Here is an 8913-nt window from a genome sequence, read left to right as displayed (position 1 = left end):
AAATAGAAAACGTGCATTGGAAGGCAAGGAAATGGCAGTGCTGTTTGATATGATGCAGATCATCTTTCCAGAAAAGGAGATCCAATCAGATTTGATACGGATTGAGTTGGCAAAGGAAAACCCTAGCATGCCACCGTTTGAATGTTGCTTTTGGTGGGAACCCTCACATATAAATATGTGAACTCGACACTGAAGATGATAATGCTGGATGCAAGTTGAGAGTAAGAAGAGAGCTTGAGCAAGAAGAAAGACTATTTTCCTGAGAGTTCTCTCACAAAGAGTTAGAGTGTGGAGTTAGTAGGTTGAACTAGTGAGAGGTTCTAACCGATAGAGACAAAGTAACTGGTAAACTGTTACAATCTTAATAGTCAAGTGTACCGGTAGAGATTGTATGGTTAAGAAGGCATCCAAGTGTGATATTATGTAGGTTGAGGTTCTGAGAAAGAGAAGAGAGGCAAAGACTAACCGATAAGAGATCCGAGAGAGAAATTTGATAACCGATAGTAGAAGGACTGGTGAAACAAAGGAAGGTGATAACCGACAAACATCAGTTGATCAGGTGCTGCAGAACTCATTTGCAACTAGGTGATATCATTGCATTAAAATTGTATTTCATTGTATTACACCAAGTTGGTGCTTGGTGCAGGGGTTGGTGCCCTAAATCATTGTAACATGTTGTTTCATTGTGAGGCTGGATTGGAGCAGTTGACTACAACAATATTTATCACCGAGGTTTTTCCCATTTAGGGTTTTCCTTGTACATCTAGTGTAGTGGGTTATGCATTTGTGTGTTTGCCTCTTTTGATATCCTCTCATATCTTACTGATTTGATTACTTAGTGTTTAGATTGTTAATCGATACTCAAAGCTTGGTTTAAAGAGAAAATATTTTTAGGAACCACTGATTCACCCCCCGTCTCAGTGGTACATTATGTTCAACACAAAATTCACAATAATCAACACAATGAACAAATTCTGTATGTATAGAAAATGCCTATCAATATCAATGAAATGCACAATAATGAACACAATACACATTTATCGGAGAAAATATCAACATTTATATATATCAAAAAAGGCATGTATGCAAAGTCAATACAAGTTTTACAAATATGTGGCATATTCCATGTCCAAATCGATATACAATAAAAATGTAGAATATATCTACATGTATTGGTCATTCAATGATCATAGCTAACACTATATGATCCTATACAGTTTGTGATGGATCATCAAAATTGAGTCTCTTTGATGTAGTACGCGACTCTATAGATGGCTGGAAAACCACAATTCAAAAGCTAAGTTAGAATCCTTTTGTAGAAAATAGTTCACAATTATCAACATAACTATGCATTTAACTACAATTTTTTTGCAATAGAAATGTAGATTACCTCATCTGCTGATCTAGGATCTACTATCTTCTTTGTCTTCTCCTTGCCAGCCTTAGGAGTTCTCTTGAATACCTTCTTCAAAGGCTCCAAGTTATGGCCAAACCATAGAGGGGGCTATTATTGATTAAATACAATTAATACAATGCACTAACATATATACAATTCAAAAACACTAAAAATATACGATATAGAGAACAAAACTATACCAGAGCCTGAGATGCTTCTCCATTAGAGTGAGGAGGGATCGCCATCGATGGAGCAATTATCACTATTACCTATACAAAAAATGATCAAGATTAAATACAATTAATATAATGATAAGTTTTGTAGGTTAAAAATAATTAATGTATTTATATAAGACAAAGGCATATCGGAGCTTGAGATGCTTCTCCAGTACATGGAGGAGGGCTCACCATTGATGAAGCAGCTATGGATATTTCCTTTATGAAAAATGATAAGATTATAATTCATCACAAGTTCACATGTACACGTGCATACAATAATCAAATCAAGAAAATAAAGCAGAGATACATAACTCCACCCTCTCTTGATCCTTAGGCGTATCAGGTGCACTCAACATATCTACAAAGCTCAATGGTCGCTGTATATAAAATAGAAAAAAAACTAATCAATCTACAAATTCCAACTAAGACAATTTCAACCTTTTCAAACAATTGTACAATTAAAAATGTGTTCAATTACCTTCTTCCCATGTTTAAGCATCCTCGAGGATTTCTTTTGCTAACGACCAAGCCTAGACATGGAGGGGGTACCCTAAAAAAAACAAAATTAACACAAGAGATATTAGTACGGATAATATTAAACATAATTTAACAAATATAAAATTAAATGACTTGCATAAACTCCATCAAAAGAATACATAAAATAAGGTGTACAAAATATGATGTTGCATAGCTCTGTAGGCCAAAATCAATCGCCGAGAGCATGACATCGTCAATCTGAGACATTTGGTCCCTTGACAATGCCTACAAAATAAAAAATTGTCAAGCATTAAAGAGAGTTAGTATATCTTGTATTTATTTTGGATTCAAAGTGTAGTATTCTATTTTAACATCTTACAAAATTTATACCTCAGGTGTCGATGTTGCAGCTGCAATAACTGTGAGAAGAATTTCAGATGCCGCTGCTCCATCCTGAAATTCATATCGTTTGTATCAATTTAAATTGATCTATAAATAAAAATTCATTTACAATTACAAATTTTAAGTGAATGATAAATAAAATGTTATGAATTAAAATCAACACACTTGTGTTTGCGGCTAACTAGAAAACAACATGTCCATCAATTCATCTGTCAACGCCATATCCTCAGTCGTGTTGGTTTGACATCTACTCTCGCAAATCGTGCACGAATGGGCTATGGAGCCATTTACAATGGCCTCGTCATCCATCCCTATGCATATGCCTAAGCAAGTGGGACACACATGTTGAATGGGCTCACCAGTGCCAGCTGCCCTAGCTAATGGATCATTGTCTGGTACAAGAGGGTGTGCTATCTATGTCCCATGTTGGATGATCACATCAGTCAATGTTGTGGCTTCCTGAAGAGTCTGTAGCTCCATCGACTCTTTCAGGGCTACTGGGACAGTCACATGCACCCCGGCTTTGGGTGCTAGGGGGGTGATGACTCTACGGGTCTAATACCCTACAAGCTCCATGTCTATCTTGGGCAGAGCCACCACCTCTACCATGGAACCCTCTCATGTCAAAATAATTAGTCTTCTCATTAAGGACAAACTAACAATATACTTTCCTCAAAAAATACAATGGCACCTCATAATTATTACAAGGTGGTATGTCAAAGATCATCCACCACCTATTCCAAAATAGATCCCTCATTTGCACATTGGTACATCAATGTAAGAGAAACCTCTCTGCATTAAGAGGTAAGGACTCACCAGTTCTAGGATCAACAAGAAGAGCACATATTTGTGCTTTACTTGTGTTTTTGTTTTTCACTCCCTCATATGATAATCCATTCTCATAAAATGCATGGCACCTATCCCTATAGTTTCCCCATTTTGTATTCTGAGTGGAAACTGTAGTGGCACCACTAGCTAATGTTTCTAGGCTAGTGGCAAGGGATAAATGATGCTCAAGGTTAGATGTTTTCAATTTATTAATTAGTCTACTTATTTTAGCAGTGTTTTGCCCTAACTGATTAAGCAATTGATCCTATGTAGCTGGTGTACACTCTAAAGGAGGATCTGGAGGTGTATTTTATGGGTTTTATTGTGGGTTTTCATCTTGTTGTGGTTCTAGATTTTGAGAATATGGTATATTTGTAACAAAAAATAAAAAAACTAATCAAAATCAATGATTTTAAATTCAAAATGTAAATAAAATTAACCAAATATGCAAAATAAACAAAAAAAATTAACAACCTACCTCTTTCAATGGCACTGGGAAGTGGAAATCGGGAGCCCGTGCATGATTTAGCTAGAAAATGCCCCTCCAAACTTCTTTCGGGCATGGGTTGAAAATGAGACTTAGTAGGCGTAAAAAAAAAAATATTGACAGGTAGTGCGTACGCGGTCTTAAAACACTAAGACCACGTACGGGGTCCTAATTTCTAAGGGATTGCATACATGGTCTTAGTTTTTAAGGACCACGTATGCGGTCCCTTCCCTTTAGGCTCGGCATAAACGAACCAAAGCGCTTACGACGTTATTCAAAATTCAAAAACCACGTACGCGCTATCTGTTTTTTCAACTTGTTTTAGGCATGTGTCCACTTTTTTGGCACCATCTTGGTGCACACACCCTAAAGCATCACATAATTTGAGATTTGATATGAAAAACATCACCTAATTAATGATGATTGAGCTAAAATCTTATTATAATTGATGGTTCATAATGCACAAAATTTGCTAGAAGTTTGACAAATAGGGTGGCAAGCTGAGTGGGCTTGACCTTGGTGAAAATTATATTGTTAAGTACATTTGAATTTGGTATAGTAATAGGATGGGTGACCTCTTGGGAAGTCCTAACATTGCACCCCTATGTGAATCACCTATATGCAATGAGTTTTAAGTGAATCATTCATGTTCATGTGAGATGGACTCTTGTGAGCCACTACACATAAAATATAGGTCAATGACCTTAACTCAAAACTATACACTTAAATCCTAATAAAACATCACATAATTTGACATGTGAAAATATTACCTACTTGATAATGATTGAGCTATACAATAGTTCATAAGTCAAAACACTTGTTGAAGGTTGTACAAATGGGGTGGCTAGGTAGGTGGGTTTGATCTTGGGAGAAAATCCATCCTTAAACATGCTTGATTTGGAGTATTAGTTAGATAGATGAGCTCCAAGGAAGTCTTGATTCTTCGCCTTGTGAGCATCACCTAAATAGAATAAGTGCCAAGTTGACCATTCATGATTATTACGGATAAGTTCTTGTGAAATACTACTCATTAAATATTGGTGATTGATATTGACTAAAAAATGTACCTAATTGAACCTTGATAAAACATCACATAATTTGACACGTTGTTAAGCACACTTAGATTAGAGTTGTACTAGGTCGGTTGACCTCCTAGGAATCCCTAATACTTCACCTAGATGCAACATGTGTTAATTAGCCTATTCATGCTCATGAGAGATGGGTTCTTGTGAACTAATACTCATAAAATATGGATCAATGATATTGGTTTAAATTTTATGTATATTAATCCTATGTAAGATTTGGCTTTGAATCCACCTATAATACAAATGACTAAAGGATGACAAGAATAGAACTTTAGATCATTGAAAGAAAAAAATGTATTCTATTAGAAAGGAAATGTAAAGAAAAGAACAATAATACATTGCAAATAAACTATAAGTGATTATATATGATATAGGATGTATGCCTACGATCATTTAATTGTACATTGTGACTATGTCATAAGTATGCAAGATCATTGATTAAGAGCTTAAATCTTAAAAGAGGGACTAAAAGATCTTTTAAAGATGTTTGAAGCTTAGGCATGTCAAGTTACTTTTAATAATAAAAAGCAACTTTAGAACTTGGCCCCAAGCATAATAGCATGGAAGATATGTTTGAAGAACAATATAATTTTGACTGAAAATAATAAAAAATCTAGAAATAATAATAGATTGAAATTTTTGTTGTCAACTCTTAATGCATTTAACTTGAGAAATGACTAAATTCAAAAAATTTGAATCGAAAAAAAATATTTAAAAAAATGACTTAAAATTAAAAACTATTATAATGATATTCTTTTAAAAAAATTGTGAAAGAAATTACAGAATAATTGAATAGGCCAATCAAATTTTAACAAAATATCCAGCCATCGTTGGGTTGAGCAGCCAGAATCCAGGAGTTCAGGTTACTGCCAATTCTCTATTTGCAGCAAATCCTCCCATGCCAGATGGTGTATTGACTATTTTGGAAGTTGAATTAATTATAAATCAAATAGCATTCAGTTACTACATAGTAAGACACAATGGATAAAAATATATGCATCGCTCTTTTGATCTTGTTTTCTTAAACATTTTTAGCTTCTCGACAGAAGCGTTTCATACGAAGGAATATATATAAAAAAATTAATTTTATTCAGTATTTTTGGTGATATATCTATATCGACATCTCTTCTTAATGTTAGACTTTATTTGAGATGACTCAAAACACAATAATTCTCTTATTGTTGAAAAACATTAATTAATCACGTGACTTATTTCAATCCTAACAAATTATTAAGATAATCAAACTTTAATCTTCAATAAGGTCTTAATTGGAAAGATAAGCTATTAGTTCCTGCCCGCAGGAAACTATAGCGGAGCCTTCAAACATTAATTTGTGATTAAACTGATTACCGATAGCCAATCACAAATCACATTTTTTCAATATTTTCCTTTTATCCTATATGCACCCCCTGAAACTTGCATATATTTTACGGCAAATTTTGCATGCCAAGGTTTTTTGCGTTGCCTATTGGAGTTGCAGGCGGCTTGCAGAGGCCTGCTCGATTCCCAACTAGAGAGAACACACGCCTCCCGGGATCTCTGGCAGTGAAGAACAGTTACACACTAAACAAAGTTGTATTTCAGAAGGCTGCAGATGGTAGGTGGCATTTGCAAAGCAGTTCATGTAATAAAACAGTTTGCATACATGCAGGGAGCTCACCTATCCTACGTTATGCATCCTGTGTTCTTTTTTTCTATGGGGACAAATTTTTTTCTAGATGTCTATTTTTCCCCTTGGTTTCTTCCTTAACCGAGAAACTCCATGCAAAGCCATCGAAAGAAAAATGCAAACACAAACCCTCCCAAAAACCCCGACTAGATTACACATGCACCGGCAAGTGCTCTCACGGAACACCTGAGTGAGCACACACCCCAGTGGAGGAGCTGACAGCCACAAATAGGCACCAGGAATCGCCTAACGCAGAGGGGACGAATATAGATTTGAGACGATTTATCGTTTTGTATTTTTCTTTTACTATCCTAGGGTTTGGACTCTTTACTCCGGTTTTTGTTTTACATCTTTTGGGTGTGCTAGGTTTTTGGGTTTCTCTTGTAATGCGCTTTGACTAATTGCGAAGTGCTGGAGATTTATTTTGGTTATGTTTGTTTTGGTAATTGGTTTGAATTCCTGTTATTTTTAAAACCTGGATAGGTTTCTGTCTACATAGCTGAAATAAGTCCCAAGAACTTTAGAGGAGCATTCACAAATGCATGACAGTCAAACTGAAGCACACAAATAGTTCAAATGCAATAGCGAAAATTAGAATAATGACGATTACATCCTATGGCAGCTTTGGAACAAGGCATATACATCTATCAAAGCATAATGGTGGGGGTATTTTTGTTAGACATTATAATTTGAAATGAGGTAGACATGTATGCAAAATGTGAATCACATGCAAAGTACCTGAACTGTTTGACAGTATGCATCAAAGAGATGTCATCTCATGGAATGTAATGATTGCAGGATATGCACAAAATTGATTTTGCAGCACTATTATCCAATCTATTCTATAGTCCATTCTGAAAATTTGATGACAGTTTTCTTAGACATTTATCATTTCCTTGCAGGGCCCCGCAAATGGCATTCTAATTGAAGGTTCTATCATTGTAGACTGCTTCCGGCTATGCCTATGGACTTGGAGGTGCTGACTGTAGAGCAGTCCTTAAGGGAGGTCAATGCCACGATCCAAACACAGTTGCAGCTCATGCTTCCTATGCTTTCAACAATTATTATCAAAAGAATAACATGACACCTAGAACCTGTGATTTTGGGGGCAATGCAATCATCACTCAGACCAATCCCAGTAAGTAACAAGTCTTCCGACTGCTTTCATTTTCCACATGCGCTCCATGTATCTCTGTAGAAAGTAGAAATTATCAAAATTCAGACCAATCCCAGTAAGTAACAAGTCTTCCGACTGCTTTCATTTTCCACATGCGCTCCATGTATCTCTGTAGAAAGTAGAAATTATTAGTATTCTTGTAAAAACTAATATGTTTGTGCTAAACAAATTGTTAGATTGTGGAGCTCAGCCTGGACCAGTCTACAATTTTTTTGGCGACAAAAAGTTATCAGCCCTACAAAGTGCGATAGAGTCTAGGTATGATGATGATTTTGTGAGAGAGGTTGCACAAACTTTTTCTTAAGAAGTGCGTTGAGCAACAATGAGAAAAGTTGGCAAATACTCCAAAGGGATATATACAGCAGACTCCACTACATCATGCTTCTAGCAGGGGTTACGCACAAACGTGTCAAGTGCTTCTTCTCTTTGGAGCTAAACTAGATATTCGAGATGAAGCTGACATGACAGCCTTGCACGTTGCAGTTCGAAGGAATATGGATGATGTCATAAATGTATTTATGAAGCATCAACAAATTAGTGAGTTAGTTGATTTAAAAGACAAAATGGGAAAGAGCCCTTTAGATGCAGCGATTACTGAGACAGATATAAAATTAGTAGCAAAGTTGATTTCAGAGTCAAAACAGCCTGAAGCTTATTTTGATAAAGTGGATTTGAAACAGAGATACAATATTTTCCTTGCACATACAGAAACAGTAATTTTTTTTTAATGCAAGAAAACACCATTTTCTTTGAAATAAAAAATTGACCTATTCCTTGCATTTTAGTTTTCAAAATAATGTCTTTTACTAGCACAGTGAACTCTTATGTTTTGACTATGTACTTTCTCCAAGTATATCTATATGAATAACAATATATTTTTTGTGTACAAAAACTCATTGTTATGTTTCATAATGTTTTTTGCTGCAGTGTCGCACAGAGAAGCTCAAAACAGTCAAACAATGCAAATGAAATTACACAACTTATTATCAATAAACTAGTTTTTTACATAGTTAATTGGCAAACAATGTTCAGACAAATACTTTCAATTCAAATTCCATGTAAATCAATTAACAATGCTTAACAAATATATTTCAACACATATACATATTTTCTTCTTCTTTTCTTCTTCTGCTCTGTATTGCAATGTTGTGTTCGTTGTTAAGTAAAAGTTGTC

The 8913-nt window shown here is 35.3% G+C and overlaps 1 long non-coding RNA gene across 1 annotated transcript; it reads left to right on the top strand.

Annotated features, from left to right (window-relative positions):
- The first annotated feature begins 6610 nt into the window (after window positions 1-6610).
- LOC131875610 (uncharacterized) lies at window positions 6611-8505 on the top strand. Its single transcript, XR_009372430.1, has 3 exons — window positions 6611-7347; window positions 7465-7700; window positions 7916-8505. It is a non-coding gene; the product is annotated as an uncharacterized LOC131875610 (long non-coding RNA).
- Window positions 8506-8913: the final 408 nt, after the last annotated feature.

This window comes from Cryptomeria japonica, chromosome 5 (assembly GCF_030272615.1).
Source record: "Cryptomeria japonica chromosome 5, Sugi_1.0, whole genome shotgun sequence".
NCBI classification, from domain to species: domain Eukaryota; kingdom Viridiplantae; phylum Streptophyta; class Pinopsida; order Cupressales; family Cupressaceae; genus Cryptomeria; species Cryptomeria japonica.
Note: the sequence above shows the minus strand (reverse complement) of the source record. Positions and strands in the feature narration are given on the sequence as shown.